This window comes from Tamandua tetradactyla, chromosome 19 (genome assembly GCF_023851605.1).
Source record: "Tamandua tetradactyla isolate mTamTet1 chromosome 19, mTamTet1.pri, whole genome shotgun sequence".
Classification (NCBI taxonomy): Eukaryota; Metazoa; Chordata; class Mammalia; order Pilosa; family Myrmecophagidae; genus Tamandua; species Tamandua tetradactyla.
This window is the reverse complement of record NC_135345.1, coordinates 68794920-68818666: the sequence shown is the minus strand read 5'-3', so window position 1 is coordinate 68818666 and position 23747 is coordinate 68794920. Positions and strand designations below refer to the sequence as shown.

Sequence of the window (23747 nt, the reverse complement as noted above, 5' to 3'; positions counted from 1 at the left end):
GATAAATTTGCTTATTGATTTTTCTATTTCTGAAAAATAAGTTGTTGGGATTTTGATTGGTATTACATTTAATCTGTAGATCAATTTAGGTAGGATTGACATCTTAACTATATTTAGTCTTCCAATCCATGAACACGGTATGCCCTTCCATCTATTTAGGTCTTCTGTGATTTCTTTTAGCAAGTTTTTTGTAGTTTTCTTTATATAGGTTTTTTGTCTCTTTAGTTAAATTTATTCCTAGGTATTTTATTCTTTTAGTTGCAATTGTAAATGGGATTTGTTTCTTGATTTCCCCCTCAGCTTGTTCATTACTAGTGTATAAAAATGATACAGATTTTTGAATGTTGATCTTGTAACCTGCTACTTTGCTGTACTCATTTATTAGCTCTAGTAGTTTTGTTGTGGATTTTTCTGGGTTTTCGACGTTTAGTATCATATCGTCTGCAAACAGTGATAGTTTTACTTCTTCCTTTCCAATTTTGATGCCTTGTATTTCTTTTTCTTGTCTAATTGCTCTGGCTAGAACCTCCAACACGATGTTGAATAATAGGGGTTATAATGGACATCCTTGTCTTGTTCCTGATCTTAGGGGGAAAGTTTTCAATTTTTCCCCATTGAGGATGATATTAGCTGTGGGTTTTTCATATATTCCCTCTATCATTTTAAGGAAGTTCCCTTGTATTCCTATCTTTTGAAGTGTTTTCAACAGGAAAGGATGTTGAATCTTGTCAAATGCCTTCTCTGCATCAATTGAGATGATCATGTGATTTTTCTACTTTGATTTGTTGATATGGTGTATTACATTAATTGATTTTCTTATGTTGAACCTTCCTTGCATACCTGGGATGAATCCTACTTGGTCATGATGTATAATTCTTTTAATGTGTTGTTGGATACGATTTGCTAGAATTTTATTGAGAATTTTTGCATCTATGTTCATTACAGAGATTGGTCTGTAGTTTTCTTTTTTTGTAATATCTTTGCCTGGTTTTGGTATGAGGGTGATGTTGGCTTCATAAAATGAATTAGGTAGTTTTCCCTCCACCCTCCACTTCGATTTTTTTGAAGAGTTTGAGGAGAGTTGGTACTAATTCTTTCTGGAATGTTTGATAGAATTCACATGTGAAGCCGTCTGGTCCTGGACTTTTCTTTTTAGGAAGCTTTTGAATGACTGATTCAATTTCTTTACTTGTAATTGGTTTGTTGAGGTCATCTATTTCTTCTTGAGTCAAAGTTGGTTGCTCATGTCTTTCCAGGAACCTGTCCATTTCATCTAAATTGTTGTATTTATTAGTGTAAAGTTGTTCATAGTATCCTGTTATTACCTCCTTTATTTATGTGAGGTCAGTAGTTATGTCTCCTCTTCCATTTCTGATCTTATTTATTTGCATCCTCTCTCTTCTTCTTTTTGTCAATCTTGCTAAGGGCCCATCAATCTTATTGATTTTCTCATAGAACCAACTTCTGGTCTTATTGATTTTCTCTATTGTTTTCATGTTTTCAGTTTCATTTATTTCTGCTCTAATCTTTGTTATTTCTTTCCTTTTGCTTGCTTTGGGGTTAGTTTGCTGTTCTTTTTCCAGTTCTTCCAAGTGGACAGTTAATTCCTGCATTTTTGCCTTTTCTTCTCTTCTGATACAGGCATTTAGGGCAATAAATTTCCCTCTTAGCACTGCCTTTGCTGCGTCCCATAAGTTTTGATATGTTGTGTTTTCGTTTTCATTCGCCTCGAGGTATTTACTAATTTCTCTTGCAATTTCTTCTTTGACCCACTCGTTGTTTAAGAGTATGTTGTTGAGCCTCCATGTATTTGTGAATTTTCTGGCACTCCGCCTATTATTGATTTCCAACTTCATTCCTTTATGGTCCGAGAAAGTGTTGTGTATGATTTCAATCTTTTTAAATTTGTTAAGACTTGCTTTGTGATCCAGCATATGATCTATCTTTGAGAATGATCCATGAGCAGTTGAGAAAAAGTGTATCCTGCTGTTGTGGGATATAATGTCCTATAAATGTCTGTTAAGTCTAGCTCATTTATAGTAATATTCAGATTCTCTATTTCTTTATTGATCCTCTGTCTAGATGTTCTGTCCATTGATGAGAGTGGTGAATTGAAGTCTCCAACTATTATGGTACATGTGTCTATTTCCCTTTTCAGTGTTTGCAGTGTATTCCTCACGTATTTTGCGGCATTATGGTTCGGTGCATAAATATTTATGATTGTTATGTCTTCTTGTTTAATTGTTCCTTTTATTAGTAAATAGTGTCCTTCTTTGTCTCTTTTAAGTGTTTTACATTTGAAGTCTAATTTGTTGGATATTAGTATAGCTACTCCTGCTCTTTTCTGGTTGTTATTTGCATGGAATATCTTTTCCCAACCTTTCACTTTCAACCTATGTTTATCTTTGGGTCTAAGATGTGTTTCCTGTAGACAGCATATAGAAGGATCCTGTTTTTTAATCCATTCTGCCAGTCTATGTCTTTTGATTGGGAAATTCAGTCCATTAACATTTAGTGTTATTACTGTTTGGATAATATTTTCCTCTACCATTTTGCCTTTTGTATTATATATATCATATCTGACTTTCCTTCTTTCTACACTCTTCTCCATACCTCTCTCTTCTGTCTTTTCGTATCTGACTCTAGTGCTCCCTTTAGTATTTCTTGCAGAGCTGGTCTCTTGGTCACAAATTCTCTCAGTGACTTTTTGTCTGAGAATGTTTTAATTTCTCCCTCATTTTTGAAGGACAATTTTGCTGGATATAGGAGTCTTGGTTGGCAGTTTTTCTCTTTTAGTAATTTAAATATATCATCCCACTGTTTTCTAGCTTCCATGGTTTCTGCTGAGAAATCTACACATAGTCTTATTGGGTTTCCCTTGTATGTGATGGATTGTTTTTCTCTTGCTGCTTTCAAGATCCTCTCTTTCTCTTTGACCTCTGATATTCTAACTAGTAAGTGTCTTGGAGAATGCCTATTTGGGTCTGTTCTCTTTGGGGTGGGCTGCACTTCTTGGATCTGTAATTTTAGGTCTTTCATAAGAGTTGGGAAATTTTCAGTGATAATTTCTTCCATTAGTTTTTCTCCTCCTTTTCCCGTCTCTTCTCCTTCTGGGACACCCACAACACGTATATTTGTGCGGTTCAAATTTTCCTTCAGTTCCCTGATCCCCTGTTCAAATTTTTCCATTCTTTTCCCTATAGTTTCTGTTTCTTTTTGGAATTCAGATGTTCCATCCTCCAAATCACTAATTCTATCTTCTGTCTCTTTAAATCTATCATTGTATGTATCCATTGTTTTTTCCATGTTTTCTACTTTATTCTTCACTTCCATAAGTTCTGTGATTTGTTTTTTCAGTTTTTCTATTTCTTCTTTTTGTTCAGCCCATGTCTTCTTCATGTCCTCCCTCAATTTATTGATTTCATTTTTGAAGAGGTTTTCCATTTCTGTTCGTATATTCAGCATTAGTTGTCTCAGCTCCTGTATCTCATTTGAACTATTGGTTTGTTCTTTTGAGTGGGCCATATTTTCAATTTTCTGAGCATGATCTGTTATCTTCTTCTGGCATCTGGGCATTTAGTCAGATTTCCCTGGCTGTTGGACCCAACAGGTTGAAAGATTTTTCTGTGAAATCTCTGGTTTCTGTTTTTCTTATCATGCCCAGTAGGTGGCGCTCGTGGCACACATTTGTCTGTGGGTCCCACCAGTAAAAGGTGCTGTGGGTCCTTTAACTTTGGAAAACTCTCGCCCTGGGGGAGGTTTGCCAGCCGAAGCAGCTTGGAAGAGTGCCAGCCGGCAGGGGGTCCAAACGCGGGGAGGTTCGCCGGCCACCGCAGCCCGGGAGAGCGCCCGTCCGAATCTCTTAGTCGGCCCGGGGCGCCAAGCGTGGCGGGAGGGCGCCAGCCACCATGGCCCGGGAGAGTGCACCGTTCCCAGCCGGACCGGGAAGTCACATGTTTGGAAGGGACCCTGGTCACCGTTCTCCGCGACCTGGGGATCTCTGATCCAATTCTCCCAGTTGGTCCGGGGGGCCACATTTGGGGGGGGCGCCAGCCGCCGCGGCTTGAGGGGACTGCCTGTCCAATTGTCCCAACTCATCCAGGAAGGAGGAAGGGAGGGACTCCAGCCACTTGCCGCCCCGGCCCAGGGAAACCCGTGCCCCTCGGTGATCTCACTGGAGCGGGTTCTCTCAGCCAGTCAGCCGTTCCAGGATGGGGTACGCTGTCTTTTTTATCTCTGTCGTGGCACCGGTAGCTGTTCTCTATCGTTTCTACTCCCCTAGTAGTTGTTCTGGAGGAGGAACTAAGATCCGTGCATCTTACTAAGCTGCCATCTTCTCCGGAAGTCTCCTGATAATCTTTTAACAGCAACACCCAGATAATAAAAGGGCATCTGTTTAATTTTTGGATGAGTGGAGTTCTGTGTCTCTGAATTTGAGGGCCAAGAGTAAAAGAACAGTAATTCTTAACTTTGGGAGTGACAAGCTATGGGCAGGTTGCTGATAAATGTTGATTTTATGATTGAAGGATTCTTTTTCCAAGACTCTCCAAGAATCTGTAAAATCTTTTCTCTGAATTGTTTTACACTAATCTTTGCTTTTAGGGAGTGGGATAACTTTTATTTTCTCCCTCTTTTCCTTATGCATTGCAATGGGTTAAAGATGACCACAAATTCTTCCATCAAAAGGTGGCACCTTGAATTTGGGCTAGGCTCAGTGGCTTGTTTGACCAATAGAATGTGAAAGAAGTGACTCTGTGCCAGTCCAAGGCCTAGGGCTCAAGAGGCCAGGCAACTTCAGCCACTTCAGTTGAACTACAGACATGTAAGTGAAGACACACTGGATTTCCAGCCTATCATGGTTCATGGGTGAGTGAAGTAAGGTCCCCATTTCCATCCCTATCTGTCTCATCATTTCATCCCCAATATGTATCATAGTATCTGTAGGCATCTGATCATTGTTACTCTCAATGTGGTGGTAGAGCTATCATCAAAAATTTCCAAACATGATTAATGAGAATCAACAGACCCTTTATTTACTTTTGAGACCAGGAAACATAAATTGCAGGCATTATTTTCTTTGTTTCACACCCACAAAGAAAAATAGTGAGAATGGAAGTATTCATGTTATAGCATATGGGATTTAAGTTAAAATAGTTTCTTTATTTTGATTTTCTACTTTAAGTTAAAATTATGGGATGACAATTAGGAGTTGGCCAGTCAATCAGTTACTTTAGTGAGCAAATGTCTAACTTCTGGCTACCTCTAGATATACAGAAACTATCAGATGATGGGCGAATTGTCATATTGAAATCAGATGCATCTTTCAGTGCTGAGTAGAAGCAATATATAAGACATATGAATCAATAAAAAAGTTCTGAGATTGTCTCCTGAAAATATTAGGGAGATGATTTCAGTGAATTTTTTATTCCTCAAAATCTTCTGGGTGTATGAAAATGCCACTTTTTATACCCAAGAAAAACTAGGAGTAAAAGAGTCATATGTGTGGTCAATGTAGTATATAGTTGCATGAATTAAAGGCAAAATTCTCTATCAGTTTTAGAGGATAGGTGGGTTTCTAGTTTCTCGATTTTGGGTGAATTCTATGACTACTTTGATGCCAAGGTCCGAACCTCCTGCATTTCTATCCCTGCCTGGCCCAGTACTTGGACAATAAGATGCTTAATAGGAATGATTTGATACTTTAAATGGACTTCTTTTCCCCCACTTAACTCTAATAACTGACCTGAACTGAATTACTAAGAGTTACGTGAGTAGCCTTGGTTGTTAAACATTAAGTTGGAAATTTATTTTAATATATAGGATTATGTTGATAATCCGGTGCTTTTATCCTTTTCTACTAAGGATGGAGGGGAAAAAGCCATCTATGTGGCTAAGTAGAAGTTATTAACATTGTCTGGTGAGGATTTCAAGGGCATTTTCATTTTTATGTTCCTCCAGCTATTATAGCAATCCAGCAGGAGTCATCTTCTTTGCCTTTTCAGGTATGAAATGGCAGCTGCTGTGCAGACACAGTTTGGTCAGTGTTCACACAATGGAGCAGAAGTTAATCACCGTTTGAAAAGAATTGGCTGATGTTAGACCTGAGAGTTAATTAAAGGGAAACTGTTGAGGCAAGAATTATACTCATTTAAAAAAGTTTGCTTGTATGACTTAAGATCAAATCATTCAGCACAGAAAGTTAGATTTCTTAAATTCTAATAAATTCTATTTACTTAAGTTTTAGATTGGCTTAATGTAAATTTATTTTGCTCCCTTCTGTTTTTTAATGCATTCTGCTTGGAAAATGATATTAGACTGCTCAATGTCATCTGTCGTTTTATAATTGTAAGAGTACTTTTCTTCTTTCAAGTTTTAATTTCTTCTTATGACTCTTTATAGTGAATTTTGTCTTTTTCCCAAGGCCTCCTATCCAAAGTCACAGGATAAAATAGCCTATAAAGTTTTCCTTGGGTTTTAAATCTTTGTAACTTTAAATCCATTGACTAATTTAGTCCCATTGAGTTCTCAATTTTCAGAGGGACTTTTCATTTAATGGTCTTGCTTTCATTGAGATAAAGACATCTATTTTTAAAACACCTTTAATGCCAAATGAAATTGAAATTATTAATTGAATTGTGCTGTGTTTCCCCATTCAAAGGATTTTCTAATTCTATACCCTGTCATTTGTGTCCATAGAAAGAAACAGACAAGAGGTTAGTGGAAATGATCTAGATTTTGGAATTAAATGTATTCTTCTTAGAAAAATAGCATCTAAAATTTCAAGGTCAGCTTAGGGAGAAATAATACTTTAACAACAATGCTTTTCTTGTGCATAAAACTGCCTATTTCCTTGCTACTACTTTCTCATTTGATTTTTTTTATTAGAGCAGTTGTAGGTTTACAGAAAAATCATGCAAAAAATACAAATTTCCCATAAACCACCCCAAAGTTTTCCCTGTTATTAGCATTTTGCATTAGTTTGAGCACTTTGTTACATTTGCCAGAACAATATCAATATGATAATTGTACTATTTACTATAGTCCATAGTTTACATTAGGTCCTTTCTTTGTGTTGTGCAGTTCTGTGCTTTTTTTAAAAGAAATTTGTTCTGGTAACATATATACATCTTAAAATTTCTCTATTATTCACTTTCAATTGTACAATTCAGTGCTGGTAATTACATTTACAAAATCGTGCCGCCATTACCATGATCCATTACAAAACTTTGTATGACCCCAAACAGAAACTCCATATCAATTAAATGTTAAAGCCCCATTTCCCATCTCTACCCAGCCTCTGGTAACCTGCTTTCTAATTCTTGGACTTTATTAATCAGCATATTCTGTTATTTCACTTAAGTGAAATCATACAATATTTGTCCTTTTGTGTCTGTCTCATTTCACTCAACATAATGTTCTCAAGGTTAATCCATGTTGTTGCATGCATCAGAACTTCGTTCCTTTTTACAGTCAAACAATATTCCTTTGTATGTATATACCACATTTTATTTATCCATTAATTTGTTGATGAACACTATCATTCCCTTTTGGCAATTGTGAATAATGTCACTAGGAACATCGGTGGCAAATATCTGAGTCCCTGCTTTCAATTCCTTTGTTTTTATGCCTAAAAATGGTATTATTGTCAGTTTATGAAGTAATTCTATACTTTCTGAGGTACTGCCAAAATGTCTTCCACAGTGGCTGCACCATTTTACATTCCAGCCAACAACCTACCAGTGTTACATCTCTATATCCTCTCCAACACTTTGGAGAGAGAATAGTGTGCTGCTATAAAGTAATAAAGTAATAACACTGTAATAAAATGTAACAGAATTCAGCTCCAGGGTCAAACTTGTTGAGTTCAAATTTCAACACATACTTTCTAGCAGAGTGACTTCAGGTCAGTTTCTTACTTTTGGCATATCTCATTTGCCTCATTTCTAATATGGTGATAATAACACCTACCTTGCTAGATGTTGTGAGATTGCAATGAAGTGTTTTTAAGGATTAAGTAAAATGCTTGGAACATGGTCTGGTCCAAAGTTAGAACTATTGATTATTACTATTATTATCATCATCAAACATCCAAGAAACAGGGTTGAAATATGACCACAATTGTATTTCATAAACCTCAAATCTTTGTAGAGTTGGGAAGGACATTGTTGGCTGCTTATCCCAGTATCAATTTGTCTTTCTTGCTTGCTAACTGACTCCTATTAACAAAGTACGCAGCTCCAGAGTTGAATTGTGAGGCCTAAGTCAGTGATGGCTCCCTTTTTCCCCTGCCAAAGGGTATGTAACCCAGTTTTAGCTAAACAGGATGGAAAAGAAAATACAATGGGGATCATCTGGAAAATATTTTCCTCCCTGATAAATGACAGAGCTCATTTGTGCCCTTCTCTCTCTCCCTGCTTTGGATGCTGTGATGTAAAGATGTGATACTTGATGCTTTGGCAACTACCTTGTGACAATGAGGCTACAAACTTGAGGCAAAATCCTATACTCTAAGAATGGCAGTGTAGAAGGAGAAAGACATTTGGTCCTTGATGGCATTTTTTAATCACCTCTAGGCTTAAGAACAATAAATACTATTAAATTTTAAGGTACTATTAGTTGTGCCACTAAAAACATCATAACTGATACTTCAATCAACAATTCTTTTCATTGCAGATGACAGAAACCCAGCTCAAAGTAAGGGATTTATTCAGTTACTGAGAGTAGCAAACATAGTCAAAGGAATTGCAGCAGGTATCATGATGGCTCTGAAAACATCCGAGATGGAAATTAGGGCTGTGAATACCATTTGCACTCTCTCCTTCCTACTTCTTTTCATGTCAAGCTTCTCAGATGAACTTTGTCCAGGTGGCATGGGTGCTCAATCAGAAAAAGAAAACAAAACAGAATTAACAAAACAAAAACAAAAACAGAGCTTGTCTCTCCAAGGTTCAATTTGAATAAATCTAGGAAAAAAAGGCTAACTGATTGAGTTGGGGTCAAATTCCATTTTCTTGGACCAATTCCTGCTCCCAGGGGAAGAGGTTGCATCAGTTCACTGCTTTGACCAGCAAAGTGTGGTCTCTTTCTGGCAAGCTAATTGAGATAATAAGTAGGTTTGATGGGAAATTACTGTGGGATAGGCAGCCACTCCTATTTATTTCTGGAATATGAAGTTATTAGTTGAGAAAAATATTTCCTCTGGGGTTGTTCAGGCAATGGCATGAATTGGCATTGATGCTTTCTTTATCAGGGCCTTGTCTCCTTTCCCTGGGCTTGTTTGACCCTGTGTTTGACCAGAAGAGACACATAGAACCTGGAGGACCGTGAAGGAGTGCTGTTGCGGAATTTACTAGTATCCCTTATGTTCTCATTTTGTAGAGACTGCTTGCCTGTGCAACTTGCAGCTCTCCATGCTACACTTGGATTTTAAATGGATAACAGTCATAGTGTGTATCGACACTTCTTCAACTCTTGCCAGAGTCTACTAAAGTTGGTCCTGAGCATTACCACAAAGAACTCCCCATTTTTATCTAAAGTATTTCTGGAAGATCCTTCATAAATGTTAACAGAGAACACCGTTTAGTACCGCATGGAATTTCAAGAGCACTGCCCCAGACTGTGTACAGCTACTGGCCTCCACTGTGGCTGCTGTGGGTTATTGCTGCTGCCGGACATTGCTGCCACCTCTAGGAATTGCTGTGTCTCAGACAGTGCCGAATCCTCCATCTGCGCATTACTACCCCTTTTGGCTAAACACCACTTCTCTGTCTCCCACTGTTGTGGGTTTGCTGGAAAGCTCTTAAGTGCCAAATCTCTCTAGTGGCACTTCAGTGCCTCTGCTACGTTTATGTGCTGTTCTGTTAAGGGTGTTTTCAAGCCATAATGTCTTAAAGAAGTTTTAATGCAAGAGCTTGCCTCTTTTTATTTATTACCTTATAATCTGCTGCTTTTCTCTTCTCCTTTCCTCTCATAGCCTCACTGCATGACACCTAGACATAAGGACAATGCATGAGTCTGGGCCGGGGCCAAGTGTGTGACGCACACAGGAATCAGCCTCTCCCACTTCTCAGAAGAAGGATTTGTTGCTTTGTTAAGCTTGCCTTCTTGATATATTTGACTCTTGGACTGTGTTATCTCCCAAGAAGTTCTTCAGTTTCACATAAAAATAGGTTTTTTAGCAAACTTATTCCACTTATTTTACCTTAAATGTTTAGAGTTGTTTCTGACTGAGAAGTGAGTACCATTAGCCTGTGGCTACCAGAGTCATGGATTTAAGAAATGAGCAAAATTTCAGGAAAAAAAAAAGGAGTACATGTAGAATTCCCAACTCTTCCTGTTGCCAAGTATGACATTAATATTATTAAAAAAAAAAAAAAACCCTCTTTTTCAAAATCTTGCACACATGCATTCAACAATACCCAAACCTGTCCCTGCCTTGTAGTACACATATTTACATACTTTTTAGACTTCATCCCTAGAGATGCTGATTCAAGCCTGGGGATCTATATGTTTAAAGAGCTCCCTAGGAGATTCTAATGCAGCCAATCAGAACAGTATCTAGGCCATTTTCCTCTTCTTTTTTTTCACTTGTCTCTTTTATTTTTGTGAAGTGCTGAGAAGATGATTTCAGATCAGCATGGTCTATAGATGGGTTTTTGGGAACCTGCTAGCTCAAATAAAATCTGGAACCTTAGTTATATATTCCCCTGAGATACTCCTGTTCTTTTTCCCCTTGCTACAAGAAGAAGTATTAAATGGTAGAATGTTGCTGATAGCAAAAATTGTGACTTGGTCTAGGTCAAGCATGACAAGGGGGTGTTAACTGATACTGAAGCACCAATCAATTGACTTACTAGAATGTCGTGCTGAGAAAGATTCTAAGGATGAATCCATGCTCAGAAGTGAATGCTGTGATTGATTAGCAGTGTCTCCTGCAGGGTAGGAGAGGGGAGCATTAGCACATGAGGTGTGTATCTGCTATTTCTACTATGGCTCCTTATAGAAAGTACATACCATAGTTGAGAAATTATTTGTAGTTTTAACTGCTCTAGCATTTCTCTTCATTTACTATAGTGTGGTAACAGCATGTCTACAATTGTAGTAAAATAATGCCTGCATACCTGTCATCTCAAAAGTATTTTTGCATTAGGAAGTCATTTAATCTAGATCTAAGTTACAATTATTGCATTTAAATTGAGGCCATGCTGTTGTGTCACACCTGTGTGGCCACTAAGGTGTCTTACAATTTATTGGATGATTATTCATTATAATAGTATTATTATCTTTCCTTGGATGCCTTAATTAGAACATGTTTATGGCCTTAGAACTGTAAACTTGTAACTTATTAAATTGCCATTTTAAAAGCTAAAATAAAAACCCTTTTACTCAACTGTGTCTGAAATATCCTGGGAAGGTAGGTGGAAAGAGGAATTGAAGAGTTGTGAAAGTGGACTTAGAAAATAAGATTGTGAGCTCATAGGGAGAATGGGAGAGAATCTTGGCATATGGCAGACAAGGTGGATGGATGGGTGGAGTTAACTTTATGACATTTTTTGGGTGCGCATATGACTATGTTGAAGTAGTATGAATCAATGTCCTATTTGGACCTCTGGATTTGTGTGTGCGTGTGTTTGTGTGTGTCTCTTTAAAACAGCTGTGTGCATGTGTAATTCAGTGTGCATGTGCTCATGTGTGCGAGAAATACCCAATGCACGCTTTTCATTGAGTGAATCTCTGGTTTTCTGGAAGAGATACAATTTTACAACTATTAATCAGGCCAGGTCAAAGGATCATCTTACAAGTCTTACTGTTTCTATTACATACTTTTGAGTTAAATGAAAGTGCCATTTAAAGCATCAAGCTAAATCAACTTAATACCATATACTATCTGAATCCTCATTGTGGGCTGATTTATAGCTCAATGATTTTTGCATTTAGTATAACCTATTGCTGTATACATTTAGCGCTGTTTGAATTTTGTTATATTAATGTGTAGAATAAAAAATAAATGGGAAAATGAGAATAAGGCATTATTCATATCAAACATTGAAGAGCCACTATTTTTACCTAAATCTTAGGAGTAAAATTCTTATGGGGGAGATATCTAAGCTTTTCAAATAATATCTATAAACAGAACTGGTGTCTTGAACAGCATTTATCTCCAAGTCTGAGTTATAGTTTGCTTCATTGCTCCCTAAACACCAAATTTTCCACTCTACGTGTAGGGCATATGTTCTCTCAGCTCATTGTGCTGTGGACCTCAAGTGTGGCACATTTACAGTGGCAGCTCCTTGGGATGGAAAAAAAAGAATAGCCTGGGGAATATTGAAATCTTTTACAGTAGAGGAGGTTTGAAATACAAATGTTAAAGCAGTAAACTTTCAGAAAGTAATAATTTCCCTGATTTTTATTAGAAAGAGGACATCAGAGCATAGCAATGTATGGTAAATCAGCATCTCTGTCTCTTTACCAGCTTTTATGATCAGCATTAATGGTAGCAACTGTCACAGAGATTATGGCTGCTTTATTTCAAGGGAAACTAAGAGGCAGAGTGTAGTATGAATACTCTATAAACATATATTTTTAAAGTCAGCCATTTGGGTTTGCAGGGATGATAAACAATTCCTAGTAGGGCTTAAACAGGGAGAGAGGGAGTGAAGGAAAGGAGGGAGTGGGGAAAATAGTATCATTTGTTTGATACAACAATGTGAATGTTAGTTATAGTTCACGTTTCTGTTAGCCATTTTATTCTACCTTAAGTGGTGCCAAAATTATTTTATTGATCAGTTATCCTGGGATTAGAAAAGCAACATTCTGAGCAGGGCCATGTGATTTCACTTCCCATTACAAATCAGTATGGGCCTCCAGAGTGTAGTTGGTTTAACGACGTTTGTGATTATTTTGTGAAAGATAAAATCCCCTATCTGTCAGTTCCCAGACTTTCAAGCTCTTTTGTGAGGTTTACAAAGTCATAGGAAGGAGATAATCTCTATCATCTTTCTTCTAGTGTATTCTGTACGTTTGATAGGAGAGCTACTGTATATAGCTATGGTACAAAAGATATCTAAAGCAAACTAAGTTCCTGTTGAATAGTAATACAGTACCATTACCTAAAAGGAAAGTTTTCACACAGTTTCAAACTTACGGCTATGTTCCAGGTGGCCAAGATATAAGAAAAAGACATCAATATTCCTGCCCTGTTCTTATTTTGCCCTGCTACTTTTTTAAAGCTGTAGTCACAGAAGCCATTATGATAATGTTCAGAGGTTTTAGAAAATGTGTTGGTACAGAAATGGAGGAAAGAAAGGACTGCACAGAAAACTTGACATGTATTAGGTGCTTTCTGTAGTTGCTACTTGACTTTTCAAATTTCTTTTCTTCACTCCCAAATTGTTTGAAAATTTATTTTGTTCATTCATTTGTTAATTCACTGAAGTAATCTTATTTAGTAGTTAATGTGTGCTATGCCTTCTACTAGGTTTGGACTATACAATGTTGAGTGAGATAGAAACAGTCTCTGATTTCACAGAGTTCAGTTGGGGGTGACATAATTAGACAAGTGTGATAAGTTGCTGGAGATGCACAAGGCAGGGATACCTGACTTGGTCAGTAGAAATCAGGTTGGGCTTTCCAGACAAATGGCTTTTTGATAACAGAAAGATGAATAAGAGTTAAATTTCACACTGTGAGGTTACCTAAGGTAATGCATATGAAATATCTTGTGAACAGTATGAAGCACTATGTACAAATTATATTTTTTGGTTCATCTTCTTGTAACAAGATAATCGTAAAATATTAAGTACCTTAAAATATCTAAATACATAAGGTGCATATTGTGGCAACAGTATCAAAATGGGGTAAGAAACATCTTATTTGTAGTTTTTTTCCCATATACCAGGTAAATATATATCAGTTTTTTAGAACTAGTGCTATATGTATTATTTACATCTGAATACTTGGCCTACTTAAGACTGGGGACTCAGTTAGCCAGGTCTTTATCACTGGAAGTGGCTGGAAGGATAAGCAATGCCTATCTTGAAATGGAGCCAGAGATACAAGCATGCTTGATCCATGGATTTAGCTGTTAAACAGGCAAATGGCCAGAGACAACTCATTTAATTTCATTTGGTCTCAGTTTCCATATGTAAGAAGCTCTCTAAAAGACTAAATAATCTTTAATGAACTTCTCAGTATAGCTTTTTGATTTTAAGTGCTGATGTCACCAAATCATTTATTGATGCCTGTTCTTTTTGATATAACTAAAGTCATTTGCTGATTCCCTAACTTTATGGAGCAACTGTGCTTTTGCTATTAATCGAAAGGGATCAGATACACATTGCATGTACATCTAAATATATTCAAGTGTTTTTATGTATATACATGTGCATAGGTACGGGCTGTCATATCTCTCAGTTAAAATATCTTCTGAATTAAAAAAAAGTCCTTAAAATGTCAATACACCATTTTTCTCCCTTTACTTACTTACTTAAACTCATTTATTTTGCCTTAGATGTGGGTAAGACCAATTTAGGATTAATATTTAGCATGCTTTGGGGCATACTGCTACATATTATGCCATAGGAACACAGGCTTAGGCACAGCAGAGACTTTCATCTAATAACCACTTTATTACTTAATGCAGCACAAAGAGTCCAAAAAGGTATGGGAAGAGATTCCATCATGGCAGGTTCCCTGGGTAGGCCAACTGCTGGTGGCTCCACGGGCTCTGCTGTGAAATGAAAATATACTGAAACATCTGTAGGAAATAGAAAAGGAGGGGGAAGGTAATTTAGGCAAGGGCTGGGAGATGGCACCTAGGTGCATCTATGAATTCTTCAGCAGTCCACTCAGCCTCTTGACCAGTCCTAACTTACTCTACCTCATTTCACGTAGAAGACAAAGGCAGAGATGGGTTGAATCTACTGGCCTGGGGCTCTCAACAATGTTAACAGTAGAATGTGGGAACACAATGGTTACAGTCCATTAGGAGGGCTTCACCTGTACAAATTGGGCAGGTTTGAAAGGATTATGTACCCTAGAAAAGCCATGTTTTAATCCTGAGCCACCTTGTGGAGGCAGCCATTTCTTTTAATCCCTATTCAGCACTGTAAATTGGAAATTTGATTAGATTATCTCCATGGGGTTAAGAAACGCCTGATTGTAGTATTAACCTTTGATTAGAAGAAGATGTGACTCTACCCATTATAGGTGGGTCTTGATTAGTTTACTTGAATCCTTTAAAAAAGGAAACATTTTGGAAAAAAAGTTTTAGAGCCATAGACCCCATGCAGCCAGAGACCTTTGGAAATAAAGAAAGAATTCACCCCCAGGGGAACTTCATGAAACAAGAAGCCTGGATAGAAAGCTAGCAGACATCACCGTGTTCACCATGTGCCTTTCCAGTTGAGAGAGAAACTCTGAATTTCATTGCCCTTTCTTGAGTGAAGATAACCTCTTGTTGGTGCCTTAATTTGCACATTTTTATAGACTTGCTTTAATTCGGATATTTTCACGGCCTTAGAACTGTAAACTTGCAACTTAATAAATTTTCCTTTTAAAAAGCCATTCCATTTCTAATATATTGCATTCTGGCAGCTTGCAAACTAGAACACATACCATTACTCCAAGCAGGGTAATCAGGGCTGTCTGAAGCAATGGTTGCGTCCATATCTCCCAACCCTCTGGGAGACAGCTAAAGAGGTCCCATATAGAATCTTTTGTACACTTTGAAGTCAGTGGGCTTGCCATAAGATTTTAGTCACCTCCTATTCTCTCTTCTTTGAGGTTTTAACCTACTTATATCATGAGGTGTCAGCAATAGCATAGCAGATATGCCTGCTTGTTGAGCTAGGAGGACATCTAAGGCAATGTGATTATACAATACTACTTTGGCTAGAAAGTCTAATATTTTAGCTGGGCCTGAAGGGCTCATACTGTGAATTCAGAACTGTTAGCCAAGATAGCTGACAGATTGTGCATTATGTGTTTATTGGTACTCACTCCCAGTCAGGGATATAATGATCTAATGAAAGAGGCAAATCCAGATAATTTTTTGCTTGGGATAATAAATTAAAAGGAGCAGTCCAATGAGAAGTCTCAGAATGGTTATTAATTTTAAGAGGATAGTAAGAAACCGAAGATTGCATTGTCCTACACTGTCCTATTAACAATGAAGGGTGTGGCCCAATTGGTGGAGGTTTTATTTCTTCCATAAAGGAAGATAAAACTTGGAGGACACAGCCTGCCTAGGGAGTTGCTGGTCATCTTGGGGATGCTAGTGGACAGATGATTGAGCTCTTTGCCAGTTTCATTATATCAGGAGTTGTTACATCCCAATAGGTTGTCCAGGTGTCGGTGGCAGATCCAGCTGTTGATCAGGTTCCCCGCCGTTGTGAGTTTGTCAGAGGACAGGGTTGGATGCAAAATGGCAAAGACCCCTCCATTCAGCCTGACTGATTAAGGTTGTAATGTCTCCCTCATTGTAAATTCAGGACAGTCATGAGAAGAGATCCTCTCCGGGCTTCTACCCGTACCTAAATTTCATACCCTGTTTCTCTTTTTTTATAGAAACTTGTGCTTTTGTTTCACCTCTGGATCCCGACCTTCAGTTTTATTAATCTCCTGAATAATGACCAGCCTCACACCAAGCTCATGATAAGTTTGGGCCTGAGGGAGGGAAAGCCTGATCCCAGAATGTGAATAGACAGAAGAAGCCATCAGGGGAGTGTAAACCTGAGGTGGAAACTCCCAACCTCATTGATCTCAGTGTGGAACCAGCTAGCCAATTACCTGGTATTCATGGGCAGAGTCTCAAAATCCCATTTATCACTGCCCTTCTCCCAAAGGACAGCGATAGCTCCCACAGTGTCCCTCAGCCCCAGGCATGGGTCAGTGCCTCTCTCTGGCCTGTAATTGGTGGAGGTGATCCTTCATTTTAACCCACAAAGCCATGAGTCCTTTATTGCCCAAGATGTTCCTGTATAAAAGAAATACAAGAGAGACAAAAAGAACTGCTAATGTACCAACCCATCTATACTTCCCTGGGTACCTTGTTCACTGTGACAAAATCTGTGGCGAGAGTTATTACATGGCATGCTGTGTGATCATAAACTCGGGCACAACAAAGACTTTCAGCAAGTGACCATTTTATTATTGATACAACATAGAGCATTCAAATGAGCACAGGAAGAGATCTCATCATGGCCGATTCCCTGAGAAGGCCACCTGCTCCAGTCAGGGTCAGTGCACGTTGGTTCTGCACACCCTTCTTTATAATGGAGATGAGAGAGGCCTGTGTTGTCTGAGGGTGGGGTTTGTATACACCCAGGGGAGGGGGCCCTGCCGCTGAGCAAGAGTCATGTATTAAGTAACTTTTTTTGCAGAACTCCTGCCCTGGCAAACAGCTACAACTGCTTGTTTCTGGTTTTGAGTTCAAGGTAAATTTAGGTCTTTCCATTAAGCCTAATGTCTTCCCCAGACTGTGAAATGAAAACATATTGAAACATCTCCATACAATAGAAAAGAGGGGTATGTGAGGGCTGGGATATGGATGCTAGGTGTGTTTGTGACTTCACCAACACATATATGGGAACATAAATGAATTTAGACTTGTTCTATATTAATGTGAAATTTAATGTATAGTAATTTTAATGCATAGCATAGACTCAAAAATAAGTCCACGCACGTATTCTGATGGAAAACACTGGTAAGGAAATGGCTATAGGATTTTTTGTTTAACCAATGAGGTTATAACACTAAGAATGTTCGCATCCCCCAATTCAGAGTTTTCTCTGGTAATTTAGACAATTGGCTTATTTTTTCCCTGTCTAAGCCATCTTGAAGAAAGGCAGCACTACAAAAATAAAATACAGATAAGCATTAAAACTAAATAAAACAAATCCACTCTCCACATACGATTAACTGCATATATTCTCACAAATTTGGAAACAGTAAATTTGACAATAGTTTCTTCTCTGAAAACTTAGTGGGAACTTTACCCCGTGAAATTCTACCCGTATTCCCACCCCCACTGCTTGTTTGTCTACCTGTCATCACTTTAGGTTGTAAGGCAGTGGATCCTGTGTGGGAGCCCATCAAGACGGATCCCTAACACATGAGCCAGTGTGAAGATGTGTAGCATTTTCCTGATCAGAGCTTATTTCTTGGTTTTCTCTGTCCTGGCAAAGACTTACAGACTGCTGGATGACATTTATTTTTATTAAAATTGAGCAAACAGTAGTCATAAGTTGATGCATAAGCTGTTGATGCTTCTGTTAAAAATAAATAAACAGCAAGTCAGAGAACAGGCTGTAAAAGCAAGAGCAAAAATCTTTCATGCATCTTACTTTCCTATGGCAATCAAACAACAAACTGAGGCCAAATGTTGCCTCTTTGGATTTATGAAATCCCCGAGGGAAGGAAAGACATCACGTTTTCCCTTTTCACTTACTCTCATGCTAGTACTGTCAGGTTTTTTCCTTCTATTTTTTATTATTGATAAAAATATGTTGGTAACAGGAGAAAATGGGTGTGTATGTATTATTTTTGTTTTTATGGGAATGTCTCTTTTCATTCTTCTTTTAGAGTAGGAAAATAAGATGTCCTTGATTATTTGTCACTGATATTTCTATTGAGTAAATGCTTTAAAACATGCCTTTGAAACACAAAACAGGGTATTACACTAGGGTTCAGGGTACCAAGGTTTTGGATCCCAGTGATGCGTCCAAGCAGAAGTGTGTCTGATGTGGACATTGCATTGGGCTTCCCAGATCCCCCATGCTCTGCAGACTGATGGCTCATAGCTATGTCTTTCTGAAGGAATTGTCCTGCCAAGGCCATAGGATGTTGCCTTACCCTGGTTATTATCTGCTTCCTAGAGGAAGTTCTCATCTTATGACTGGTCGGTGGAGGCAGATATAAAGTCTGGGCCCTCCTTGCCTCAATTCAGGTCATTTTGTAAGGGCCAGTTAGTTCCACAGTGTCCCATAGGATTTGTTGAGACCTCTCATACAACTGGATCATAATTTGCTCCTCTCTTTGCCCAATCCTGATTTCCTTATTCATTATAGGTGTTTCTGAGACCACTCACTGATAACTTTTTCATTCAAATCTCTATGTATTTCAGAGTCTGTTTCCTGGGAAATCTACCTACAACAGGGAACTTGAGCAGCCATTTGTTCTCTCTCTGGACATCAGCTTTCTTTCTTTCTTTTCTTCTTTTTTTTAATACAAGGACTTTGAACAAAATCCCCCACATGCCTTTCTAGCTGTAAAGTTTATGCCTTCTGCAGCCTTCAGATCTGGTACTTTATACGAACCTCCCATTATTCCCCACTCATTCACGCACACACTTTAACTTGACCACAGCGATCTTTTAGATTTCTCATTTTCTCCCTAAATATATACCTGAAACATTTTCCAAAGTCTTTGGGATTTGTGGATGATGCTTTCATCTCCCCAAATAAGTTAACTAAATGACTAAAGGTTTACTAATTTATGTAGAAGAAAACATCATGCATAAATAGGGAGAAATTCCTTTTAAAAAACATTTTTTATTGTGAAATATAATGTATACAAAAAACAATAAATTTCAGAGTACATTGTAACCAACAGTTATAGAACAGATTTCAGAGTTTCGTATGGGATACAGCTCCACAATTTCCTTCTAGCTGCTCCAAGGCACTGGAAACTAAAAGAAATATCTATATAATGATTCTGCAGTCATACTAATTTGTTAAGTCCTATATGCTCTGACTCCTCCTTCTCCTTTGATCCTTCTCCCAGTTTTTAGGGGTTTCCATGGACCCACCCTGTTGTGGGTGGTAACTTCTGATTAGATGGTTTTCATGGAGATGTGTCTCTACCTATTCAAGGTGGGGTTGCTTACTGGAGTGCTTTAAGAGGGAACCATTTTGGGAAAAGCTACAGAGACCTTTGGAGATGCAGAAGGAAAACATCCCAGGAGGAGCTTCGTGAACCAAGAACTGGGAGAGAAAGCTAGCAGATGCTGCCATGTTCACCATGCACCTTTCCAGTTGAGAGAGAAATCCTGAACATCATCAGCCTTCTTGAACCAAAGTGTCTTTCCCTGAATGCCTTAGACTGGAAATTTTTATAGCCTTGCTTTAGTTGGGACATTTTCACGGCCTTAGAACTGTGGACTTGCAACTTAATAAATTCACCCTTTTAAAAGCCATTCTGTTTCTGGTATATCACATTCTAGCAGCTTACAAAATAGAACAGGGTCCTTACTAAAATTAGTTTTCATGTATTTTCTTTATGATTTTAACATCCTAAATCTATAACAATTCATATTTGATTTGATACCAACTTATCTTCAATAGCATAAACTTGCATTGTTCCTGTAAGCTTTCATCTCCTACTTTTTTTTGTACTTGTTACAATTTATATCTCTGTACATTGGATGTCCAAAACCATTTTTTTATCATTACTTTTAAACATTTGCATTTTAGCATCTGTAAGTAGTGAAGTTGAGTTACATAACAAATAATGCAGTACAATAGTACTGACATTTATAATTATCCATATAGTTAACTTTATTGGAGGTATTTTTTTTTTATATTGCTTTCACTTACAGTCTAGTCTCCTTTCTTTTCAGACTGGAGAGATTCCTTTAACTTTGCTTTTCATTATCTAGTGACAATGAACTCCCTCAGTGTTTGTTTATCTGGAAATGTCTTTTTCTTTCTTATTTTTGAAAGACAGTCTTGCCAGATATAATAATCTTAATTGACAGTTGTTTTCTTTAAGTTCTTTAAATATTTTGCCCTGTGGCAATATTGTCTCCACTGTTTCTAATGATAAATTGGCACTTAGTCTTACTGGCATTAACTCACTGCTTCTTTCTTGCAGCTTTCAGAACTCTCTCCTTGTCCTTGGCATTGGACAATGTGGTTATCATGTGTTTGTGTTCATCCTGTTTGGGCTTATTAGGCTTCTTGAATGTGCATATTTATGTCTTTTGTTAAATTTAGGAAGTTTTCTGCCATTATTTCTTCGAATATTCCTTCTGTCCCTTTCTCTTATGTTCTTTTTAGGACTCCCATAATGAATTTATTGGTATGCTTGATGGTGCTCTATCAGGTCTTTTAGGCTCTCTTCATTCTCTTTTCTTTTCTTTCTGCTCCCTAGTCTGTGCCATTTCACTTGGTTTTTCTTTGAGATGACTGATTCTTTCTTCTGAGACCTCCAAACTGCTGTTGAAACTGTCCAGGGAATTTTTCATTTCAGTTATTGTGCACTTCAATGACAGTATTTCTCTGGAGAAATTCCCATATTGTTCATTCATTGTTTTCCTGATGTCTTTTAGTTCATGCTCTGTGTTTTCCTTTATCTCCTTGGGCACTGAGGATGAATTTTTTTGTCTTTGTTAAGTCTAAAGTCCGGTCCTCTTTGTTGGTTTCTTGATTTTTATCTTCTTTTTTGGATGGAACATCATTACCTGTTTCTTTGTCCTGTAATCCTTTTGTTGAATACTGTACATTTTAGTACGTTAAAGAATTAATTCTGGGACTTAGTCCCTGAGCTGTCTGTTCTTTAAGTTTATATGCAGCTAGTGATATGACAGAGGTTTTTTTGAATGTCATGAGTTAACCAAAACACACAAACCAAAGCAAAAAGCCTCCTCTTCCTATTCCCAGATGCTCTCTTGAGTGACTTAGCTAAAGTAGTCCTTTCTACTTTAGCTACTTCAACATAATTGTTTCTCACACTGTCCCGGCTGTCCGTAAGCCGTTTCTTTGCCTTCAGGACCAACCCTAAGAGGGCAATCCAGACGTATGTTCTTAGCTGTCTCCCAAACGTCCACCTAATAGACTGACACTGATATACACACACCCCAGCAGGCACACTTTGCTTCTGGAACAGAGCCGGGACCTACAGTGAGAATACAAACTGGCACTGCCTTGTGCTGTTGAGGGATAGGAAAGAGGTCAGCCAGGGTCTCAGAAGCTCTAGGATGGCTCTTACGTTTTCTTTTTTTCTCATGGACAGGCACCAGGAATCAAACCCAGGTCCCCAGAGTGGCAGGAGAGAATTCTGCCACTGAGCCACCTTCTCACTGCCTTCTATTATGGCTTTTGAAGCTGCAGTTTCTTGATTCAGAACTTTCCCGGTAGGTGCTGTCCCTTAACTGCTTTCTGCAGTTTTGAGAAAGGTTACTGTCTTTAAGTTTCCTATTCCACTTTTGCCTCAGGAAGTTTGCAAAAATGGCCACTTTCAGAGCAGTCTCAGTGATGTGAAGTAGCCGATCAAAGGTAGGTGTGATCTGACCACACGCTGCCAGAGTTTGAGGACTACCTGGAACCATCAAGCTGTGTTAAAAGCTAAAGCTTTAGTCCCAACTGCCACCTGCCATGAGGCTGGGGGAAGATGGAAGTAGCTGATGCAGAGAGGGAAAACTCATTGATGTTTTTCACAATGTACCAGCCTCTTCCTCCTTCTCCCTTGATGTTACACAGTTCATCAAGTCTAGTTCCACTAAACTCCAGAGTTTCAAAATATTGACTGGCAAAGTAGTTGACAGACAATTCCTGCCAATTCAATAGTTATTTTGGTGGAGGAACTAATTCTAGTTTCCTACTCTGCCATCTTACCACAAAGCCCTATACAATTAATTTTTAAAAGAACATTTATTATAAAATTTCGATCACACTCAAGTAGAGAGAATATTATAATGAATCCCCGTATATTCCATTCAAAATCAGAATGAACAAGATTTTGCCACTTGAGGTTCATCTTTCTCTCCTTTAGTTTCCTGAGGAATTTTAAAATGCATGCTCTTAAGACAAAGCATTTTAAAGCAAAGCCAAATATTATCTCATTTCATTGCTATACACAAAAATACAAATTCTTAAAAAATATGATTATCTTATATAAAGACCTATAACTTATATTCTACAAAATCAGTAATTCTTTCTAATAAGCCATCTTTATTAAAACTCCCTGCACATCTAAAAAAATGTCTTTTTTTTTTGTAGTTGGTTTCTTCAAATTAGGATTCAAACAAGAGCTACAAATTGCATTTCATTTTTATGTGTCTTTAGTCCTCCTATAATCCAGTCTCTTCAAACAGGAATAAATTAGCTTTGAACTTCAGAGAAAGGAAAATGTAAATATATAAAATCATTGCTTTTAAAAATATATTTTAAATGTTTCTATCAATTGTAGTCATTTTTTTTGATGCTCAAACTGTTCCATCTTTGAACAATGGGGGCTCTTTTTGGCTGAATCCTGGTCCTTTTGATAAAATTCCATTAGTCTTTAATAGATCATCTGCTTTGGGAACAATATCATGTTCCAAACAATCTTGAATATTTTTGTGCCTCAGATCTGGATTCAGCCATTCTTCCAGGAACCAAGGAGCTCTGCTTCCTTTAATGTAAATGGTATTTAGATATCATACTTGCATAGAGACTCTAACTCAACTAGATTGTCATGTTCCCAAGTTTTCTCAGGGGCAAACATGGGAAATATTTATTTTTTAAAAGAAAACAAATTTCATCTGTTCATATTGATATTACCAATTCAAATGTAAAACTACAAGGCTTTTATTCAATAATTTTGATTTTATATTTGAATCTTTTTCACTGAAAATTTTGGTTTCCATAAATTTTGACCCAATGACTTATTTGCTTTATTCTAAAATACACCTCAAATATTTTTCTACCAGCAATAAGAATACAAAATAATGTTTTAATCTGTTTCTTTATTTTTCCCTTATAATATAA

General features: G+C 37.7%; 1 long non-coding RNA gene across 1 annotated transcript in view; it reads left to right on the top strand.

The window, feature by feature from the left end:
* Positions 1-22079, top strand: part of LOC143663668 (uncharacterized) — an 80847-nt gene extending 58768 nt beyond the window's left edge. Inside the window, exon 3 of the long non-coding RNA XR_013166109.1 lies at positions 22012-22079. This is a non-coding gene — a long non-coding RNA (uncharacterized LOC143663668). The remainder of the gene's footprint in view (positions 1-22011) is intronic.
* The last annotated feature ends 1668 nt before the right edge of the window (positions 22080-23747 follow it).